Source organism: Sarcophilus harrisii, chromosome 2 (genome assembly GCF_902635505.1).
Source record: "Sarcophilus harrisii chromosome 2, mSarHar1.11, whole genome shotgun sequence".
In the NCBI taxonomy this organism is placed as follows: domain Eukaryota; kingdom Metazoa; phylum Chordata; class Mammalia; order Dasyuromorphia; family Dasyuridae; genus Sarcophilus; species Sarcophilus harrisii.
In genome coordinates, this window is record NC_045427.1 from 7,261,048 (window position 1) to 7,285,631 (window position 24,584).

The window sequence follows — 24,584 nt, forward strand, 5'->3', positions numbered from 1 at the left end:
CTCTTGGTTCACTTGTTCTGGAATCTTAGGGCCTGGGTTCACATTCATGATCTGATGGAAGAGATCTTGGTGGACTCACTTTATCTCATTCAGCCTCAGTTTGTTCATACATAAAATTTAAAAGGCTGATCTTAACAGAATCAGCCCCTCAGTGGTCATTTCCAGCTGTGGTACTATGATCCAGCCTATGATCCTGAATGAGAGAGTAGTCAAAAAAGACTCATTAGACACGTAAGTATATTGTTGGAGATGTACTATGTGATGGGTATACAGAAATAAAAAGAATACTACTTTCACGAAGTTCATAGACAAATAATGGATACATCATTCCCCTAACATTGTATGATATTTTGTCCAAGATAAAAAAATAATTAAAGGAGTCATTAATACACATTAATGGGATTATAATGAATATTATTCCAAGAATCAGTTTGATTTTCATTTTCTGATTTGGTTAAAACAAGGTTGAAATGGAATTCATTGTCACTTTATTTTTCTCCCTCTATTCTCTTTTTTCTTTCTTTTTTTTTAAAACATAGACATCTGATCACTTTCAGCATTTTCAATCTTTTTGGGTCATTTACTGAATGGAATAGCAATCTTTTATCCCCTCTCACATTTAGTGCAAGCTTCATCTTCTCAAGTACACAATCTACAGATGATGTGATAAGAACCCTTCACAGTCTTGGGCAAACATTTCACAGTTTGGAGGTCAGAATAATGATTTGTCCCTGCTGCAATTTGATGGCCACTCCAGTTAAAAGTTGGAGTGTTCACTAGAGTAGACAGGGGAGTGTCATGTCCCCAAAACAATCAAAGGTTTGTTGGTACAATTGAAATTCTTTATAGTAACAAAAAATATCGTTAGTTGCTCATAGAGTGATCCATGGCCATGGTGAATGATGGCAATGAGGATGATAGAGCACTTATTTCCATTGACTACTAGTACCTTCAGAATTGGGTCATCTTATCCATCAACTAACAAACCATCTATTAAATGACTGCTATGCACCAGACACTATCCGAGGTACCAATGAAACAAAGAAAAAAAGGTAGTTCTTCCTCCAAAGGAGTTTCTACTCTATAGGGAAGGAAGCAAGAATATCTGGAAGTACAAATATATACTTTGAAGTATACATGTAAACATTCACAATCCATGTGTATACATATAAAAATATGTTTCTATGTACACATTTATAAGAATTTATGAACACATGCATGTGTATGTATGTATATTTCTATATAGGATACATTTATGTGTGATGTACACATATGTGTATCCATCTTCCATATTTTAAATCTTAGATCACCTTGAGATTATCCTTTATTGCACTGATCTTTGAGTATCTGAAAAAGAAATAGATTATTTCTGGGCCCATGTGTCCATTTTTATTATTTTTTTCATATTTTCCCATCTCATTTAATAGTTTGATCTTACCATAATTGCAAGTTTAATCTCTTCTTATTCACTGACACTTTCCTAGCTGTCTAAAATATGTTCAAACTTTTCTCATCTTTAATATATGTATTTATCCATTCACAAATATGTATAGGTACCTATACTCACTTATATACATTTCACAGAATCATCCATTAAGCTATAATAACTATCTTACCCACTTTTTCATGTAAATCCCAAGGGAAAAAAAACCATACTCGCTTATATTTTTCTCATTTCTCTTTCACATGAGGATATGAACTCTTCCTTTCTCTTCCTTGCCTGTATTATCCTCCATTCACACACACACACACACACACACACACAAAATCACCATACCCACCACCACCACCAAATACAAACAGATAAACCCAAGATCTGTATCCTTGCTTTTCTTCTATTTCTCCATACTTTCACTAGAAATGTACTTAGTTTCAGATTGTTTAGGTTGCTAAATCATTTTTAAAGGTCCCTGTAAGGGCAGATTGTTCCCATTTTCCTGGAGGGCATGAAGTGGCTCTTGAGAGACAGGTCTAAAGCTAAATATTTTGGCATCCCAATTTGTTGACATGATTTAGCAATCCTTTCTAAAATATTTTAAAAGGGAAATAAATGAGTCTGTTGATTGAAGTTGTTGAAATTGGCAATGGCCAAACACCTAAGAGAAAGCAGAGAACATAGTAAACACCTGATTAAAAGTGCTCCCTTGGCCAAATTTAATATTTATAACCCTCCTGGCAATAGGGTATGCCTAAAATGTTGAATGTATTGTATACCTTATTGATTGAATAGCACAGTCACTTGTATCTGTGCACTTCCAATTTGTTCCTTAAAATGTGGCTCCCAAATTGTACCAAATTCCTTCTAGTCACAACAATATTCCGCATTCGTTCTATTTCAAGCATGGAAGATTAGGACAACCACTTCTTCACTCCCATCAGCTCATTGAAACCCTGTTGAACATGGAAAGGAAAGAAAGAAGCAGAATTTCTGCATGCAAGGAGGGGTTGAAATGAAAAGCAGCCAAGGATACTTAAAAATGGGTTAAAAAGAGGAAATGTAATTTTTTTTTTAGGAAAAAAAATATGATCAGTGAATGATGTGTTTTTGAGGATAACATGCTCTTTTCCATCTTCAGTGTATGGAAAACCACAGACAACTCCTACTCCCCTCCCCACTCCCACTGTAGATAATGCTATAAGATAACCAGTAATTGTCCCGGATTATGTTGCTCGTGTTCAAATTAGTTAGATATCATTGTTGTTTTCACTGTGAGGTCTCCTGAATAGTCCTTCCCACAAAATAAGATCTTATTTTACCTTCAAGACTGATAACTGTGACTTTCTATGTAATATCACTTTGATGGGGCAGATGTAAATGATGAAAATCCATAAAGAGAACTATGGAAAGAAATCAGCGGAATAACAATTATTCAAAAAATCCAAAGTACTTTGGTTCAGATTTTTCAAACATTAAATAGGGTCCGTGAAGAGCTATTTCTTCAATCTATATGTACCTTCAAGAGCTTTGAAGCACACTTAAAGAAGAATAATAAAGACAAGGGGAATTTGGTGTGGAGATCTGGATTTAGTACAATTATACCATGAAAAAAACAGGTATGGTATCCTAACATCATACTCAAGAGATTTCAGATGAATAATTTACTTGTTTCAACAAGTAACTTTTGTCAGAGAGAATGCCAAGAAAGTAAATCACTTACCAAACCTGAAAGCAAGATCTTTGGGAAAACGGAGAAAAAAAGACATCGGGGAAAAGAATTTTAAAAACCATCTTGATTTCTAGAGAAAGTATGACCATAAATTTGCAAGATGAATACTGGATAAATTATGAGGATGAGGATGGCAATTATAACCATAATAATCAGCAGCTGTTATATGGTGCTTTAAGGTTTGCAAAGTGCTTGATGTACATTAACTCGTGTTAAAACAAAGCAAAAAAATCTAGATAGTACCACTTCCTGCTATCAACAACTTGTTCATTTACCAAAGATCTGGAGTTTTCTCTTCCATTCTTATTATTAATATTAAGAAGGCTTAGAAAATAGTTGATATAGAAAGAAATTTTTTTATGTGGGACTTCAGGGAAGCCAGGAGGCAAAGATGAGGATTGAGAGAATCCCAAGTATGGGAGACATTTGGTCCTCACAATAACCCTTATGTTAGATGCAATTATTAGCCCATTTTTACAGAAGAGAAAACTGAGTATTATTTCTTGTCTCTATGATTATTTAAAATACAAATGATACACTTACATTGATACCACTCTTGCTGATATTATCCCTTGAGTAAGGAAGGGGTTATAAGTTTATTAAAGATATACTGTACATAAGATGGTGGAAATTAATGTTGGGAATACAAAGGCAAGAAGAAAAAGCACTCTGTCTTTATTACAAGCAATATCTCACATCGGTGCACATTAGTCTCCCATTATACAATTGACAGAAAATGGCAAAGGATAGAAGATTCCACTGTACTTAATGTTTATTTATTATAAAAAGAAGTAGTTTATTTGATAGAACAAAACAGGTTTGGAGACTCTCATCTGACAAGGTATCTCCTATTCATACATCAAAATTATGTAAGATTAACTTTAAAGATATAAAATCAGAGATAACTATGATCAATGAGCCTGTGATCATAAGCATCTGGTGTAGAACTGAGAAATGGATGGATGCCAAAAGTATTTTTAAACCACAATGCTAGAATATATTTCCTGTAGAATTTAAATATTCCCCATATATCTTGAAATCATTCAAATATATTTCTTTGCAGCTCATATTGTACTGTTGGAATCAGTTCCCAGAGCGTGTCAGAGCCTTATTGACAGGATCTGTAAAAATTCAAAATATTTTGGTCTAATCATCCACAAAGAAAACAAAGTGGATGAAGAGTGAATCTTGTACGGACTATGAAATACATATATATTTCATTTTATGCATATATATAGATATATGTGGATATAGAATTATGCATGTATATATGTTTATACACACACCTAGATACCATGGTCATTACAAATGAAAATCAAGTTATAATATTCAGAAATTCATAATGCTGTGAGATGAAATCAACTCAAAACCCATAACTCCTAAGATTCATTCCTACCCTGGCTTCATCATAGCCCTTTGTCAAGTGGATACCTCTATGTTCTCACTTCTTTTTTATTATCTTCTACATTAGCCTATGAGTCCCTCCAGGATGGGGATTGTAAAACTTTCTTTTGTATGTTTAGTGCTTAGCACAGTGTCTGTCATATAATTGGTGGTTAATAAATGTTTTTTGCTTGTTTTTTTTTTAATTACTCTCTTTCTTAAGGCAAATCCAGAAGTGATTTATCAAGTTGGATTTCAGATTGAAAACTGCAATGTTCTTTTAATGACCTCCACTTGTTATTTAAAGTGCAACTTGAATTTGCTTTCCAAGGATCTGGTAGCTAACAATGAAGAAGCTTAGCATCTTTAGACCTATTCCATATCTTTTCCAGGTATAGTGTCCCCTTACCCCTATGTTAGAGAGATCTACTTCTGCATCAGACTCCTACCTTCCCTATTGATGCCCTATATTTCACCTTTAGGAAGTACCTGACATTCTGCCCTACTCTAGGCAGCCCCCTGCAATATACCCAACATGAAAATGTTTGGGCCCCTGAAAAAGTTCTATAACTTGCATATCAAGTACTTGAACAATTTTTGTGCTTAGTACCACAACTGATTTTTGAACATCACGGATCATATATTTAAATGTCAGTGTTTAAGCAAAGAACAAGGGATTATCATTTGTAGTAAACAAGTCAATTTCAGGTTCTGATAATTCAAAGATAATTCATGAGTATTTGTTGCGTACACATTTAATATTCTTGAGAATTTCACAGCTTCAGGAAATATCTCAAATTTGTTGAGGGGAGCTAGGATTCCTCAAGCAAAAGTTGGGGAGCTATTGAAAGTCAGAAAGCTGTGTCAATAGGTTACTTCAAAAAGAAGGGAAGAGGTTTGGGATGCAGAAAAACAGTATTTGACAATTAGAATATAAACTTCATGAGGATAGAAATGGCTGGTTCTTACATTTTTATTCCCTAAATGCACTGAAGCATTTTATATAGGCTAGGTCTTTCATAAACATCTGCTAAGGTAAATTGAATGAAATTGGATCATGCTGTAGGATTAGGGAAAAGGAAAGTTTAATAGACATTAATACAACAGTTGTGAACTGATCCAACCAGTCTGGAGAGCAGTTTGCCACTATGCCCAAAGGGCTATCAAAATGTGCATCCCCTTTGACCCAGACATGTTTCTTCTAAGCTTATATCCCAAAGAGATCTTAAAGGAGGGAAGAATGATTTCAAAGAGGCCTGTAGGGACTTACATGAACTGATGCTAAGTGAAATGAGTGGAACCAGAAGATCATTATATATGATAACATCAAAATTATAGGATGACAAATCCTGATGGATGTGGCTCTTATCAACAATGAGGTGATTCAGACCAGGTCCAATGGTCTTGTGATGAAGAAAGCCATCTGCACACAGAGAGAGGACAGTAGGAACTGGGCTCACAACATAGTATTTCACTCTTTTTGTTGTTTGCTTGCATTTTGTTTTCTTTCTCCTTTTTTTTTTCATTTTGATTTAATTTTTCTTGTGCTGCAAGATAATTGTATAAATATGTATGCATATGTTGGATTTAATATATATATATATATATATATATATATATATATATTTTACAATGTTTAACATATATTGGATTACTTGCCATCTAAGGGAGAAAAATGGAACACACGGTTTTGCAAGGGTTAATATTGAAAAATTATCCACACATATGTTTTAAAAATAAAAGGCTTTAATAAATAAAAGACCCCAGAATGTGCATATCCTTTGATCTAGCAGTATCTCTGCTGGGCTTGTATCCTAAAGCGATCATTGAAAAGAGAAAGGGGCTACTGTCCCTGCCCTGAGTATGGCCACTATGCCCCAGAGAGGGCCATGCTGAGGCTCTGGGCCTTGTCCCTAGAGTTGTTTTGGGTGCCTTCTGAGGCTGTAGCCCCCACCACCTGAGCACAGCATGTTCTATATGTGGAGGGGCACAAGATTTGTATATTCCCCACCTGGAGCACAAGTGAACCCATTTCCTGCTGTCCGGCTCAAGAAGTTTGCTACTGAGGATGAAGTTTTGTCCAAAATATGATAAGCCCTGATCAATGAACAGAGCAGACAAAAGAATGTAAAACATGGAGACCCCAAAATGAAGCCAAAAAAAGACCCCATGAATCACCCGATGAAGAGAAAGAGCCTTGCTCAAAACTTGCAAAACAAAATACAGACAGTACCTTTTCTTAGCAAATGATATTTTCTTATATGGGAGATGCAGCCATGGTTTACAGAAATGGCTGCTGCTCCAGCAATGGGAAGGGGAAAGCTCAAGCTGGCATTGGTGTTTACTGGGGACCAGGACACCCCCTAAATGTGGGTGATAGACTTCCTGGGCAACAAGTAACCAAACTGCAGAAATCCATGCTCCCTGTAAAGCAATTGAACAATCCAAGAATCAAAACATCAGTAAGCTGGTTCTCTCCCCAGTTAGTATGTTTTAATATAAAATGGTATTGCAATTTGGGTTAAAGAGTGGAAGAAAAATGGCTGGACAACAAGCACAGGAAAAGATGTCATTAATAAGGAAGACTTTGTTAAGCCTGATACACTTATTCAAGGCATAAAGTTAACATGGGTGTATGTTTCCAGTCATTCAGGATTTTCAGGCAAGAAGCTAAAAAAAAACATAAGAATCAATGTAGCATAATTTTTATAATCTTATCTAATTAAAGAGCAAATCAAGTGCTCTTTAATCATTATTTGCATGAACATTTGCCTACAAGACATGTGGTATTACAGGTGGACTTGGAAACTTTCTTATTTGATTGGAAAGATGATCTAGTTTTCTGTTAAAATATGGTTCAGCATGTTAAACTACTTTTCATTTTACCCTGAATAGACTATCTATTTATTTTTGAGAATAATTTGGGATTTTAGCATAAAGTTGATATAGCTGACTATTTAAAAGTTTACGTAACTTCTTAGATCTCTTTATGGTTTTTTTTTTTTAATAAAATGTTGCTGGATTAGAAATACTCTACTTTAAATGCTCTATAATTTCATTTGTGTGAACACTCTCTCCAAAAAAAAGATTGCAAAACTCTGCCTGCCTGAATTCTTTGTTAGGGTTTGAGTTTTTTCTTTTGTTTGTTTGTTTGTTTTGATGGAAAAATTTACCAGCCTCACTTCTCTGAACTTAGGTTGGTTGGTCTATGGATAACATATGTTCACATAAAGATCATGATTAAATGCAAAGCCTTTCCATCTTGGTAAGGATCTATCAGATCATGAAACTGGTCATTTGCTTTTAGCAACCTAAAACTGCTTCTATCACATTGTGTGAACATTGTAGACTCTAGTGGAAGACATATGTTATCATAGAGGCAAAAATAAACCCTAAGAAACAAGTTTACACAAATAAAATGTTTTTTGACCACTCACTGGAAAATGTGGCACAGGTTATCAATTAATGTGTGGAGCCCTTGTGGTCTGGTTTATATACAGTTATATAAATCTGTATTTTAGACATTAGAAAGAAATATAGTAAATCCACAAAAAAAGACAATAAGACCTTTAAATAACATATTTTCCATAATATAACCTTTTGTTGTCTTAAAAAAGCATTTAAAACTTGATTTAAGTGTATGAATTATGAAGTCTTTTAGTAGAGTAGAATTTATCAGATATTCTCTACCCTAGTGGTTAAAAAAAGTAAATAATTCAGATATTCCTTCTTTCTCTTTCTCAAGAGTAGGTTTTCTCTTATTCCTAGTCTTCTCAGGAATACTGAAAGCAGTTTCCAGAACAGTAAAAGTCATCCTTTCTTTACTTGGCAAAGCCTATATATAAAAGACAGAGAACCAACCTCTTGCTACAGGCAGTACAGGCACAAGTCAGTAATATGGCATCGGCCCAGCTTTGATCTCACTTCTGTCTGGCTTTGGCTCTGCTACTGTCTTGATATGTGACTTTGGGCAGCACCTGGATACTTGGGGGTCTCAATAAAGGGACTGGAGTAAATTCTTGAATTTCTAGACTGTTTTTACAATCATCTTACTTGAGACAAAATTCTGTGCTTCTTCAGTAAACTTCAGGAAAAAACCTCCTTCCCTCTAACCCTTATTTCCCAGTCAACACATTTAGTGAATTAATGACTGATTGAAAAACAACAACTAATGAAGGAGGGAAAGGCTATTGATAAAGCTGCCATGGCAGAAATGTCAGTACAGAGCAGCATTGCCAAACCCAGATAGAAACAATGGCCACTCATCCATATTAAGGAGCCCTGCAGCCCTTGGATTGACTTTAGTTTTAAAATGTCATGTAAGCTAGTTTTTTTTTGTTAATTAATTCCCATTTATATTTCAATATAATTTGATAGGAGGGCAGCTAGGTATCACAATGGATACAGTGAGAGGACTGGGTTCAAGTCCTGAGTTCAAATTCAGCCTCTCAAACTCACTAGTTGTTTGATTCTGGAGATGTCCTTTAACCCCAATTGCTTCAGTTTCTTCATGTGTAAAATAAGCTGGAGAAAGAAATGGTAAACCACTCCGGTATCTTTGTCAAATTATAAACAAAAACATAAAGGGGACACTAAGTATTGGACATGATTGCAATGATTAAATAAAAACAAACAAACAAACAAACAAAAAAGCGACATTACAAGAGTGTTGTAGGCTGCTTCCAGCCAGCAGGCCCTTGTTCAACAGATCTAATGTAAGGGATCATGCCAAAATACACTGCAAAATTGATTTGCTTACCTAATTGCACATGCTCAATTAATATGACAGACCCAGAGAATTTTATATAGCAGTGTCAAAAATTCTCAAATGATATTGGTTGTATGTGATGACTGTATTTTAAATTCAGCCAGAGTCAGGAATTCAGGTTGAGGGAAATCTTCAAACTTTATTCTCAGTAGAGATGAAGAAGGATCGGAGGTGAAGGGGGGATTGTGATAGCAATGTGAGCAGCTGTGTTAAGAAACCAGCCAGACAAGAAGCCAGCCAGCTGTCTCTTTTCACTCCTCTCTCTGCCCCTCTGCCTCCACCCACCAAAATCGTCATTTCCTATACAACACATCATGACTTGCACAAAGAGTGGGTGGGTGCCATTCTTTCTCCAAGCATATATATTAATAGAATATGGTCCAATTACTATTTAGCCTCACATGCTTAGGACCTCAGTGCATCAACTCGAGCTTCAGCCCATTACAGTTGGATTTCCAAATCTATGGGTTTCTTTGACTTTGCTTTTATTAGTGGTGACTTTCTTTCAGTTGTGACTGTATATAATGAGGGATGATAACTAATCTTTCTAACTGACCAACTAGAACACCAGGGAATCCCAGAAATGAACTGAAACAAGAAGGTTTGGACCTGCTAAGACAGCAAAGTGAAATTCAGAGTCTCATTGTGTGGTTATTCAATTTAACTGCCCCCCATCTGGAAATGCTCCTCCTTTTCTTTGTTTCCTCACATCCCTGGATTCTTTTAAGTCCCAGCTAAAATTCCTCCTTCTACAGAAAACCCTCCCTTCTCTTCTAATTCTGATGGCTTCCTTCTGCTGATCATTTCCTATTTGTCCCGATGCTGCATTACTCCTTGGATATATGTGCTCACTTATTTGCCTCCTCCATTATATTATAAGCTTCTCAAGGACAAGAATGATTAAAAAAAAAAACTTTTTTTGTATTCCCAGGACGGGGGCCATTGCCTGGCATGTAGTAGACACTTAAACACTTATTGATTGCTTATAGTATACATAGAGTTCTCACTTTGTCACCATGGTCCCTTAGATGAGCTAGATTAACAAATCCATCCCCTACTCCCTCCCTGGCCTTCCCATCTGTTGACATTGCAGAGGACTCTCTCTATGAGGCTCTCTTTCTCTTTCTGTATCTCTCTCATATTTATTATATATTTTTTCCTCTTTTTGTCTCTCTCTTTCATATCTGTGTCTCTTTGTCTTTGTCTCTCTGTCTCTGTAACTTTGTCTCCGTCTCTATCTGTCTCATTTCTGTCTCTTTCCTTGTCTCTTAATTTTCTGTCTCTTCTTTGACTGTCTCTTATTCTTTATATCTTTCTTTCACATACATTTCTAAAGAAATAAAAAAGAAAGAAAACTTAACTCTAGAGTTAGAAGACACTTTAATGGTTGTCTCATTCCAGTATCATTATTTTTTAAGCTTTTTATTTTTCAAAACCTATGCATGGACAATTTTTCAACATTAGGCCTTGTAAAACCTTGCTTCCAATTCTCTCCTTTCCCCCACACCCTCCCATAGATGGAAAGTAGTCCAATATATGGTAAAAATGGTAGAAATATATATATTAAATCCAATATATGTATATGTATTTATATAATTATTGTGACTATCATCATTTTTGGATGAGGAAAAAAGAGCCATGGATACTGTGGTTTTCCTAGATATTCTTTTATTTAATAAGTGACAACTCTTGGATTTGAAAATGTCACACATGATCAGTGTCCTAGACTTTCATCAGAGGAGTCTGAATAAAAACATCAGTTTCCAACCCTTACTTGTTCTGGGACCATTTGGGACCATGTAAAATCCCCTGCTTCTTTCTCAGACTAGATTCTCTTCTCTGCAAAATAGAAACTACATGAATGATGTGATACTCACTGCACAGGGATGCTATGAAAATCAATATGAGATTGTTTTTATGAAATGCTTTGCAGATGCAGAAATGTTAGACCAAGATCAGCTGTTCCTGTGGTCATCAGAACAATCACTCAATCAATCAGCACAGTGGCTGGCATAGATGAGGTACTATAAAATGCTCATTCTTCTCTTCCAGCTAGGGGGAAAAAGTGGGGGTCCTGAATTAGAATATCTCTTAGTTCATTTCCAAACTTTCAATTCTCTGATCTTAGCTCTAATAGTCTGTATTCTTAGGTGATGTGCACTTGAATGTTCTATTTTTCCCCTTTTGGATAAGATCAAATCAGACCTATGAAACCAAAATAATAGGCATTTATGAAACACTTTCTTCAAGCCAAGCAAGCACTAGACTAGCTGTTAAGAATCCCAAGGTGACAATCCGACAGTTCCTTCCTTCAAGGAACTATATATTCTACATCAGCATGGCATTTTAACTGGAAGGATAGGAAGAGATCCCTACTAACCAAAGAGGCAAATACAGACTTCTCACAAGAAGCCATGAAGAGTAAACTGATTAAAGATGCCCAAATCCTGATTTGAAGAGGTCAGCTTGAACTGTTCAGTCTCAACTATGTCTAATCAGTGCCAAAGAAGAAAAGAATCATATCAAGCCTATGAAAAGTGTGAAAGAAATCATAGATTTTAATTCTGACATGAGGAGTTATATTTTTCTTTATGATTTATGACCAACCAAATGGTCTATACGGTCATCATTATATCTTAAAACATGAAACTCTTGCTAAATTAAAGGAGGAAATGAGTTCTAAATCCTGCACAATCCCCTCCCACTTTCTTTTTTCCCCTCTAAGTTCTGAAATCCGTGATGAAACAGTCTTTCCCTGCCATGAAAATCCTGAAGTACTTTGAAAAAAATTAAAAGCTGTAGATAAGAATTCATTACTTATACCATGATGATATACTTTATCAAAAATGAATTAAATTGGAATTGACTCAGAAAGTTCTGCCTAGACCAAAACGTATATGACAGAGGTCTAATTTTTCCCCTTGGATTTAAATTATAAGATAGTAGATGAACTTGAAAACTGTGAGAAATCAGGCTGAAATATCTGAGTGCTCTCTTATTAAATATTCCAGGACAGAATATTTTCACAATCACACTAAACATTTTCCCCCATTTGATCCTGAGAGAGATTTCCTTTATAGAATTCAGGAAGCTTATGAAATATGGATGGACTTAAATTTCTCTGACCCATCTTTTAATTTGTTAGAGAAGAGGGACTCTCCAGATGTCCCAAGTGCTATGACACCTGATGGTCTTTATCACCTCAGCTTAGAAACCTGCTGGCAAGATAAAAGCAAAATTCAACATCATCAGTAGTCTTAGGGAAGGCAGTGGGGTAAAAGGCTAAAGATGTGAAAAATTAGAGCTCAAATTTATCTCTTGCTTTAAAGTACTTCAAATTATCTGTTTTATTGTTACAACATTAAAATGTAAGTAATGTTATGTCCATTTTTGATGAAGAAACTCAGGCACATTGAAATGAATTGCCTTTCTCTCAGTCACGTAGCTATCGCACATGCACAGAAAATGATAATAGGAAGGGACAGCCCTGATAAAAATCCAATTCATACCAAAAAAAATCCATGTGATAGCATACTTGTAAAGTAAAGATCCAATCTCAGTTGAAGACTTCCAACATGGGAAAAACCTACGATTTCCAACACATCTCACTTTAGGATAACTATAATTATTAGGAAGCTTTTCCTGACATCCAGTCTAAAAGGCTTCTTTGTACCCACTGCTCATTGTTCCTGGCTCTATTTTGGGGGGCCATATTGAAGTTGTGTGTATATTAGAAAGAGGAAAAGGTGCAATTGGTTCTCTGACTCTAGAGGTCAGAGGGTCTTCATCTGGGAGGTCATGAGACAAAGATCTGGAGACACCTTGTCATGAAGACCTCTTGTTGAAATATAAATCACTCTACATGACTTTTGAGAATTCACTAAACTCATTTGAATCTTTTGTACCAATGTGATATAAGTAGTTACCCATACTTTTTGCTCTGGGCTTGATGTAGTGGCTCTCCCTGCTTATTGATGTGAATGATTTGGGAAAAACTCCTGGACTCTTGAATAAGAAACAATCCTGAACTAGGTCATTAGATGTCACATTTATGTAAAGTTTTTTGATATTTTTCATAGACATTGAACTCCAATTTCCTTACATGAAAAACGTTCTATCTCTTATGGCAGGATTACTATCATCAACAACATTATCATCATTTTCTTCATCATTATTATTATCATCTTCATCATTATCATTAACATCACCATCACCACCATCATTATTCAACAACAAAACAGATGAACATATGTGGGAGATGAGAGAATGAAGAAAGAAAACTTTCTCATGAAGTAGAACAGATTTTCTACTTCCAACAGTTTTTAGTTTTATTTCATTTATTTGTCAGTGTACGCAGAATTTCAGAGCCCTACAAAGCAACCCCATAGAAGAGCTTATTTCCAGCTCCTAAAATACAGAGTAGTTTCTAATTTTTCTTCAGTGCTCTCTTTTCTCCAGTGGGACAACAGCAATTTTCACTTAGTCCACAGCAACAAGATATTTTTGGCTTTCTTCCTAAAGGCACAGATTTAGCTTAGAAGGCAGTGGGGTGAGAAGAAGCTGAAAGGTCCGGGAATAATTTATTCATTTGTACAGTGGGGAGAGAAGTACACTTGCCATATTAGCTAGATCCTGAGTTTAAGTGAGAATCTAATAATTTGTCATAAATTACACAGAGAGCTGACATTGTTATCATTTAGTCTATATTCATTCATTCATTCAACAAGTATTTATTAAGTGATTAAAAATTATAATGACAAATAACATTTATAAAGCACTTGCTAAGAACCATACATATATTATTTCATATTCTAGACATTGTCATGTGCATTGGGGTTTTAAAAGGCAATTTATAAAGCATTTGATATACATAATAATACATACATAATTGATTGAGGAAACTGGGAATGTTTAGCCTGGATAGGAGAAAAGACTCTTTAGAGACATCATGACTGTCATCAATTAATGTAATGGCTGACATGTTGGTAGGAGCAGGAGAAACTGAAGGGAGGAAGAGATAGAGCTGATGGCAGAAAACAAAATAAAAGGATATAAATAAGCAATAAACTTTAAATAACCAATGACATTCAAAATTAGATTAGTTATCCAAAGAGGTTACTGGTTTCTTTTCAGAGCAGATCTTTAAACAGAGGGTAAAGGTCTACTTGTTGATTTGCTCTAGTGGGGACTCATTTCCAGTATGATTTAGATTATTGCTTTAGAGTTCTTTTTAATCAGAAAAAAATTATTCTTTGATTATTTGAACCTTGAGACTTCTCTATATAATATTATTACTATCACCATTACTATAATTCCCATTTTTAACCAATGAGAAATTAGATAAACAGCAGTTTACTTTTTTTAAAAATTAAGTAAACTGCTCATGGATACATGATTAGGGGATATTATATGTAGGATGCTAACCAAGCTCTCTACTGATTTTGTGACAAATACTCTTTTCAATTTACGCAGCTGTCCCTCTTATGGAACTGAAGCAAAAATAATGTAGTATGTTATATTGAATATTCTAAAATGAAATGAGTTTTCTCAAGAGTGAACATGTCTCTTTTCATTTGGGGTCTTAACAAATAGAATTTTATTTTTCCCCAGTTACAAATAAAAATAAATTTCAACATTCATTTTTGTAAGATTTTGAATTCAAGTGTTTTTTTTCCTTTTCTCCCTTTCCTCCTCCCTCCCCAAAGCAGTAAGCAATTCTACATAGGTTATACATGTGCAATCATATTAAATATATTCTCACACATCTGGGATTTTCAAGCAGATGTGACCAAACAACTACTTAGTTACAGAGATGACTTTTGTGTAGGAATGTATTGGACTTGATAGATCCTGTAATTCTTCCTCCCCCAAGTCACAGATTCTGTGGACTAAAATATTAGGATTCAGTGACCTACTGTCTACCCTACCTTGTAGGGACATAAGAATAGATAGAATGGGGCAGTGGAACCAAGTTCTGGATTGATATCATGAAGATCTTCATTCACTTCTTTCCTCTGACACTCAGAATTTGTGTCACCATAAACAAACAAAAAAAATAACTTCTTGAGTTTTTCTGCTCATTTATTAAAAAAAAAAATAGGTATTGTTCTGTAAGAAATGACCAACAGGATGATTTCAGAAAGGCCTGGAGAGACTTACACAAACTGATGCTGAGTGAAACGAGCAGGACCAGAAGATCATTATATACTTCAACAACAATACTATATGATGACCAGTTCTGATGGACCAGGCCATCCTCAGCAACGAGATCAACCAAATCATCTCCAATGGAGCAGTAATGAACTGAACCAGCTACACCCAGAGAAAGAACTCTGGGAGATGACTAAAAACCATTACATTGAACTCCCAATCCTTATATTTATGCCCACCTGCATTTTTGATTTCCTTCACAAGCTAATTGTACAATATTTCAGAGTCTGATTCTTTTTATACAGCAAAATAATGGTTTGGTCATGTATACTTATTGTGTATCTAATTTATATTTCAATATATTTAACATCTACTGGTCATCCTGCCATCTGGGGGAGGGGGTGGAGGGAGGGAGGGGAAGAATTGGAACAAGAGATTTGGCAATTGTTAATGCTGTAAAGTTACCCATGCATATAACCTGTAAATAAAAGGCTATCAAATAAAAAAATAATAATAATAATAAATAGGTCATTATACTTACCTTAAGGGTCCCTGGGATTATGAAGTTCAGATGAGACAATTTGTATAAGGCATTTTGTATACTTTAAAATGCTATATCAAGTATATCTGCCCTTAAAATCATAATTGTCTTTTAGGTTTTGATCTTACCTTATTGTTGGGGAATAACTGATAATGAACCAAGTATATCCTGGTTATATCATTTCTATCCTGTTTTCAACTGTCTTTTAACTGATTTGTTGGCTACCTTGTCTACTGTATACTCAAAACAACCAAGTTATTCTGAGTACTAGAAATAATCAGATCAACTAGAAGGGACTCATGAAGAAACATGCTATATATCTCCAGAGAAATAACTGAGAAATAAAAGTATGCATAGAATGGTTTTGCATGTAGTTATATATCTGTGTCAAATGGTGACCTTCCCTAGTGGAGTGGGGAGGGAAAAAAATAGTTCAGAACTTAAATTATTTTAAAAAAAACCTAAATTATATTTTAATATAAGTTTAAAATAAAGTAAAAACCCATTGAAGTCAGGGCAATAGATTAAAAAGAACCCTGAAATTTAAAAATGAGAGATCTCTGTCAGAAATTGCTTTGTATTTACAAACTCTAACTTGACCTCTCTATTACTCAATTTGTACACAGATAACATGGAGGCAATACAATTTAGCTCAGGCATAGCTTATTAAATACCTAATATGTGTCCCGGGTCCCTCAAGAGAGGCTGAAGAAGCAAAACAAAGATGAAATGAAGAGCTTCCTTTTCCCGTAGGGGAGTGTAGATGTTCACAAGTACAAGGATTCAGAAATAGAGAGACAGCTCTTAACTGAGAAAGGGCTGGCTAGAAGTAATGGGAAGAATGGACCCCAACAAAATACTATATACCTGGCTATAACCCACTGTGGAGATGGGCCCGAGGGAGGAGCAAGCTGAACCTGTAAAATTATCTCCTACTGACCTTATGGTGTACAAGCTGAGGTGTCCTATACTAATGCCCACTGTTAGGGAATTTGCAGGTAAGGTATAAACATCAATTCCTAAATCTATTTTGTATAAACAGGAGGACCACAACTGCTGCCAGCTGATTTATTGATGCATACAATTAGGATAATTAGCACATCTTCCTCCACATCCTTTCCCAATAACAGGATCCACCTTGTCTCTTGTGAATTGCCAGTTCATTAGGAACTTTGCCCCCCTTATGGAATTATAATAAAGATTCCCTGAGCCTATGAATCCATTCTGGACACCTCCCCATCTTCATCACTTGCACTTCCGTGATTTGTTGGACTTCATCAGAAGCACTGGAAAGGTCATGTTTAAGCTGAAGTAAGCTGAAGTTTAAGCTTCAAGGAGGGAGGTAGAAGTGTCAAAGGACTAGATAGTGTATGTGTGTTTTACAGAGAAAAACAGGTTTACATATATATACAAAGAGACAAAGAGAGCCAGAGAACTAGAGACAGATAGAAAGGAGCAGGAAACAACTAGAAAAGAGGATGCTCCATAGGATAATCAGCCTTGAACTCTCTGTTTCACAAGTTTCTTGTAAGTAAAATGATTTATAGCCCCCCAGTAGAATACAGCTCAGGCTTCTGTATGTATTAGGTGCTCTCCAACTAATTTGAGGATTAGAGTTCATTAATCAACCTAATTAATGCCTTCCTTCGAGCTGGAGTCACCAACCTTGCTACATTTTTAAAGACTTAATTTTCACTTCTCTGCTTTCCTGAATAGAGCTGGGCATTATGAGAGCCTTCCATTGGCTGATTCTACCCCTCCTTCCCATCCTGACAGGGATGGCATGTAGTGTAATTATCATGGTCAGGGGTCTCGGTATGGAAGAAAAAAATGCCTACATTTTGAAATTGAAAATCAAGTGATAATGAGGTTTAGAGTTGCTTAGTCTTGTTACTCTGGGTATAATTGGCGGCAGATCCTAAGCGCCCGGCTAGAGGTCACGTGGGAGGAAATCTGCAACAAAGCTCCCAAATAACATGGCAATTGCTCAGTGTTTTTCATGGCCTTCATTCTACGTGGGAACAATGACATTATTACAGAATCATTTCATGAATTACAGTATTTATAATTGCTACTAAAAGGCCCTTTTATTTCCCTACTTTGTTCAAAGCCCAGACACAAACACACTGTGTGAGCAGCTGGGGATTTGTTGGGCTATTGGGGAATTAAATGAGATTAATTCCTCTTTGCCTATCTGACAAGTGAAAAGAGGTATATCTAACACTGCCCCCACCCTAACTCCCCATGCTCAGTGCTAGCCCCTTCATCTTGAAAAGATGACTTATTTGGCACAAGAGAAAATATTTCACCTCAATTCATTATAATTTACCTGTGTGCATGCATTTCCAAATGGGGACCTGGGGAAATCAGGCAATAGTTAGAGTGTCCTTTTAAATTCATGCTCATTCGGAGCCTTTATGTTTTCATTGAATGGACTTCAAACAGTGCATTGAATTACTAAATATAACAGCATTGAAAACATCTTTCAGAAAGCTGATTCCAGGCTTGCTTGAACTAAAGTAAATGTTGCTTTTTAAATGTTATTTTTAAAGAGATGATTTGATATATTTCTAGGATTTCAAAAAACAGACATAATAGTAGGATGCACATTATTTGTCCAAGTCATACCTTACAACCTTGAACTAGTCACATCGAGGTCCAGAGTACAGTAAAGTCTCATTACTTAAAGATGTACTAACTTTCAAGAGATCAGCATAACCATGCACATGGGGAAAAAACAATTCATACTGACCAGATTAGGGTATACAGCAGGATGGACAGTCCATTGATTAGATTCATCCATGGAAGAGAATGGAAGGAAAGGGAAGGAAAAGGGTAAAGAGAACAGGGCAAGAGTGGAGACATAGATATGTTATTGGCAAGACAGGACTGGTTTTCAAGAAGCAGATTCCTATTCTCCCTATTTATTTGGGAGTCTTCTCCAAAGAGATCATCATTGAATCCATAAGAACTGATGAGTTCAGGGAAATTTCCCTTCCCTTACACTGCTATAAGCATATCTTCCTGCTTCTGCTTACCGGACTATCAGTCCTCTTCCTTTTGGTTATTGATACATTAATATTTTTTTTTGCTAAATATCTAGATAAAAGTACATGCCCCATAATGTCTTCTCACCATGGAACCAATCCATCTTCCCTAACTTGATGAGGTTAATGATGTTACAAAGATGATAATAAAAGGAAGAAATAAAAATGGATGAAAAGTATCCATTAAGCAAATTCTCTGTGCCAAGGTGGGGCACCTAGGTGGCACTGGGCATTAAGTGCCCGGCTTAGAATCAGGAAGACTCATCTTCTGAATTCAAATTTAGCCTCAGACACTTACTAGCTGTATGACCCTGGAAAAAAATGCTTATGCCTGTTTATTTAAGTTCCTCATCTATAAAATGAGTTAGAGAATGAAGGAACAAACCACTCCAATATCTTTGCCAAGAAAAACCCCAGTGGGATCATGAAGAGAAAAAGATTACTGAGAAACACTGTTCCATGCAATGTGCTAAGTTTGACGATCCAAATCAAAGAATGGTGACCCAGCAAAGAAAGTTTTGATTCCAGGGGTCACAAACATCAAGAATAGAACAATGGAGCAACTTATTTTTTTAGCTCATTCATCCTAGAAGTAATTCTAGTGATATTTGGAGTACAATTAAGAATAGAAAGGTGGTGGGACAGCTAAGTGGATAGAGTACCAGCCCTGAAGTCAGGAGGACCTGAGTTCAAATGCTGTATGACTCTGGACAAGTCACTTAACCCCAATTGCCTCAACAATAATAATAATAAAAAAAGACAAGATAGAAAAAAAGAAGTTAGAAGATCTCAGGAAAGGCTTAGCAAGACTCACTCTCTCACATGGTCTCTGATGATCTGGGCTTCAGAAGGGAACAACAACCACTCAGAGAGTAGAATATGGTCAGATCCTCGTCTTTGCCTTCAAATTATCTTGGCTTCTCTTAAGACTCAGCCCAAATCCCACCTTCTGCAAAAGGCCCATCCCAATTGGAAGTGCCTTCCTCTCAGGTTTAATATCTTGTTTATATTAAATTATTTACATGGCATTGCCTCATCAGAAAATGAGCACCAAAAAATGAACACCTAGAGGGAAGGAACCATTTTTCTTCATTTTTGTGATTTCCTTTTTTTTCCCCCTCACACTCATTATAGTCATAAACATCTATTGAACACTTAGTAAATACTTATGGTTCCTTGTGTGGTAAAAAAACAGAAGATGAGGAAGACAAGAAAATGGAGTAGAGAGCTATATGAAAGAGCAATATTGCTCTCTTGTCAAACTGAATGAGGTTTCTGGAAAGCAAACTTCTTGTTTTTGTTTTTGATTTTTTGGGGGGAGGAAGGCATTGTGGCTGAGGTTGATTGCATCTTTTCAAAGGATTCATCTAGGTAATACATAAGGTAACTTGGACTGGAAAATATATAAGGTAATTAGAGGGGGTATAGCTCTTTGTCTTAATTGTATAAAAGAAAATTGACCATTTTTTCTTTCTTTCATTTATTTTTTCAGGAGATTTCCTTAGAAGTAATGTTGCGGACTCGGGATGAACACCAAAAATATATTGAAATTTCAGGCCAATATCATTAGGTGTCTCAAAAAAATTAGATTTAGACCATCACCAAATCAAGAGACAAAAATTTTATTATTATACTATCGACTGGAAGGCTAAGTCTCAAAAAGTAATTTGGTGATTAAAAAGAATAAAGACTCAAACTAAGTTCCCCTAGCAGAACTTGCCATTAACAAGGGGGGAAATAGGTTAAGCTCTTAATGAACTAGCCATTCTTACATTTAATAAGCAGACTAGTTCCTATAAAAAGTTAGCAGAGGATTATGTCATTGACTAGTGGGCTAAGTTCCCAAAATGGAGTTATCTATTATGATTCTGAGTAATATTTAGTAACCCTAAAAGTAGTTATCAAAAATTAGGGTATCAATAGCTTCTTTTTATAAAAGAATAAATATCCTTAGAACTTAAGATCTTAACTTGCTCTTCCAATTGGAAACAGTAACTGTGGGCTCATGATAATGCTGGCAAGAAATTATAAAAGGAACTCAACAAAGCTTAGTGAAATAAAGATCCACCAAAGGATAATAACAGATCTACTCAAGAACAAAAAGGCAATTTAAGAATAGAATAATCCAACACAATAATGAAAATCTATAATAATCTAGTATTTGATAAATCCTCAAACTCCAACTTCTGGGATAAGAACACAATATTTCCGAAAAACTAAAACGTATTATGTCAGAAACATAACATAGATCTACATTTCACACTCCCTACCAAAATAAGGTCAAAACGGGTACATGATCTGGGCATACAAGGTGACACCATAAGCAAATTAGGACATCAAGCAATAATTTACCTGTGAGATCTTTGGAAAGGGAAGGATTTATGATCAAGGAAGAACTAGAGAATATTATGAAAGGCAAAATAAACAACTTTGATTACATTAAATTGAAAAGGTTTTAGACAAACAAAACCAATAAAAACAAGATTAAAAGTGAAATACAAAGCTGGGAAAAATCTTTTTAAGAAAGTGCTTCAGATAAAGGCCTCATTTCTAAAATATATAAAGAAGTATCAAATTCATAAGAATTTAACTCAAAGGAATTGAACAGACAATTTTCAGATGATGAAATTAAACCCATTGGTAGTCATATGAAAAAATGCTCTAAATCACTATTGATTGGATAAATGCAACTTAAAACAACTCTGAGGTACCACCTCACACCCTTCTGATTGGCTAAGATGACAGGAAAAGAAACTGATAAATGTTGGAGAGAATGAAAACCTGTATGGCATCCTCAGCAAAAGACAGCATTTTATCTTTCTGCCTTTCTTCATTCTGGAGGTCCTTTTTCTAGGGGAGCCTCTGGGATAAGTTGAAACTCATTAAAGTGGGAAGAGAAGCATGTCAATTTTTTTCTTATAAAGGATATAAAGGATAAAGTTTCTATTGCACTTTCTAGTTTTCAAAGTCCTAAATAGATGTGACATCATTTAATTCTCACAACTATGATTCTCTTTTTATTCCCATATTGCAGATATGGAAATTGTGGCATAAAAATTTAAATGACTTGTCCAACACAACTATTATTTCAGGCTGGATTTGAAATTCTGTTTAGTCTTTTGTGTATATACTTTCTACAATTCCTGTGGAAGGAATTATTTTTAAATGAATGAATAGGTAGGTAGATAAATCAATAACTGGAGACATGGATAAATAGACATGTATACATACTATTAATGCATGAGCAAATAAATGAATGAATAAATTAAATAACTGGTAAACAGCTAAGTAAATAAATATATGAATAAGTAATAAATAAAAAAGATACATTAATACACAAATGAAGAGTAAATATATGGTGAATAGATAGACATAGATAGATAGATGATAAATAGATAGATGATAGAAGAGAGATGAGAAAGATATAAATGAATGAATGAACAAGCCTAGCCTGATATGCATTATTAAATTATATGAATTCAATGTCTTTTGTATAGAAATCTGTCCAGATTTGGATACAAACTACATTCAGAGAGAGAGAGAGAGAGAGATGAAATCAGATTTTCAGGAAATAACTCCAACTGAGATTGATGTGAATTATGACCTTTATAGATGTCTCCTAAACTGAAACCCAGTCTTATAACTGTGAAGCAGGGATCTGAGCCATAGTTACAACAACAAATACATTAATAATTACCACCACTACTGGCAGCAGAAGCACCACCACCAAACAGCATCTTCCATAAATGCTAAGGTTTTAAATGATTTGAGGTGCATTGGAACTAAGACATACCTTCAGGGAGGCAGCAGATTGCAGAACAGTAGTCAGAGTGCCTAAAATAAAACCGCATGTCATTTTCTATCTGATTTAACTTAAATAGGAAGAAACAAACCAAACCAAAACTTAAAAAAAATGTTTCAGTATTTTCAACTGACAGGTTGAAGCATTAAAGAGGGAACTGAACTTGACTAGAGAGACTTGGGATCAAACTATGTCTTGGACACTAAATAGTTATGTCACCCTGGGCATGTTACTTAGCTTCCATCTGCCTCCGTTTCATCACTTGAAAATATGAACTACTTGGTATAATTCATTTTATTGCCTTGTCCATGATCAAAATCTTTAGTACACTAAACTAAGCCACTTAATTTATTGATGAAAAAATGAGGATCACAGAAGCTAAGTGACACATAAATTGCTCTCACAACAAAAGTTAAACCTGGGTTAACTTAAGTTAAAACTGGAGATAAATCTATCTTGAATGTCAGAATCAAGGTATTTCCCTTGACTTGTTAATGAGTTTCCAAATGTGGCTTAATGCCTGACTGATAGTAACTTTTAGAAATGGCTTACTGTTTACTGGATCCTCTAAAATGAATAAATATATATTGTTGTTGACAAATTTGGGCCACAAAATTCCAATCTGCCAGGAAAATCCCTGATAAAGAGCTCTGAGTATGGTGGATCCATTTATTAGAGAGAACTGTGATCCCCAATCAGCTGGGTGCAGGACCTCTTCATGGTAATGGAATCTCATGCTAAGGTGTTGAGGCATTTTACAATCCTTAGAGCATTATTGTTTTTATTGCTGCTTTTACTTCTTCTCAAAGAGGTCTATCAGGAGGTGTCACCATGTTATGCAATTGGATGTAAGTAAGGGAGGGCTGTGCATGGTCACCTGCCTCTGTTTCCCCTCCAGAGCCATCTGGGTCCAGTTCCCCAATATGGATCAGCATGACTGGAGATGGTCCTGGATGAAATGGAAGAACTTGGCCTTTATAAGCTAAATTTGTGGTCTCATTTTGACTGAGACCACATCCATTTAGTGATTATGGCAAGGTTGTAATTGAGGCAAAAAATCTTTTCTTTACCTAGTCGAAAAAACCCCAACTAAATAAATAAATGAGTGAATGAAACTAGGTGAGGAAGACCTCAGGGTTTCTGGCCAAAGCAGAAATGACTACAATTGACATTGTCTGAGTACACCAGGACCCAAACAGTGACCAAATAGCTTAGGAATTTTTGGTGGCCAATTATAGCCAAATTGGCTTTGGTTAAAAGTCCTTAAGAAAGAAATCTAGATAGGAAACTCCAAGATATTTTGGGAGGGTTCACCTTGGGGAGTTCCTTTAGAATATTGGAAACTGATCTGATTGGCTAATCTTTAGAAAAAGTTCTTACTTTCATGATTTGCCACAGGCCATATCTATAAAAGAAAAGCACATTGTCAGTGGCCTTTTTTAGGTCATACGGTACAGACTCTGTATGGTAGGTCATCTTAACATGGGCTTTCCAAAAATCAAAAGATCCTTTCTACAACATCCCAGAGCCTTCTACAGATGATAGGATCCTGTCTGTAAAACATTGGAGCTTCCATAGGCTATCTGGATGTCTCAGCAGGGATTTGCTCAGCAGCATCCTGGGGTTCCAGAATACTATGAAGGGAAACTTTAGGAAGTTGTGATTGTTGAACAAATGTCAATAGTGTCGATAGTGATTCATAAGGGGTGAGGAGGTATTTCAGAGG

General features: G+C 35.5%; 1 pseudogene; it reads left to right on the forward strand.

The window, feature by feature from the left end:
- The first annotated feature begins 6,439 nt into the window (after positions 1-6,439).
- LOC100918175 lies at positions 6,440-7,253 on the forward strand (annotated as a pseudogene).
- Positions 7,254-24,584: the final 17,331 nt, after the last annotated feature.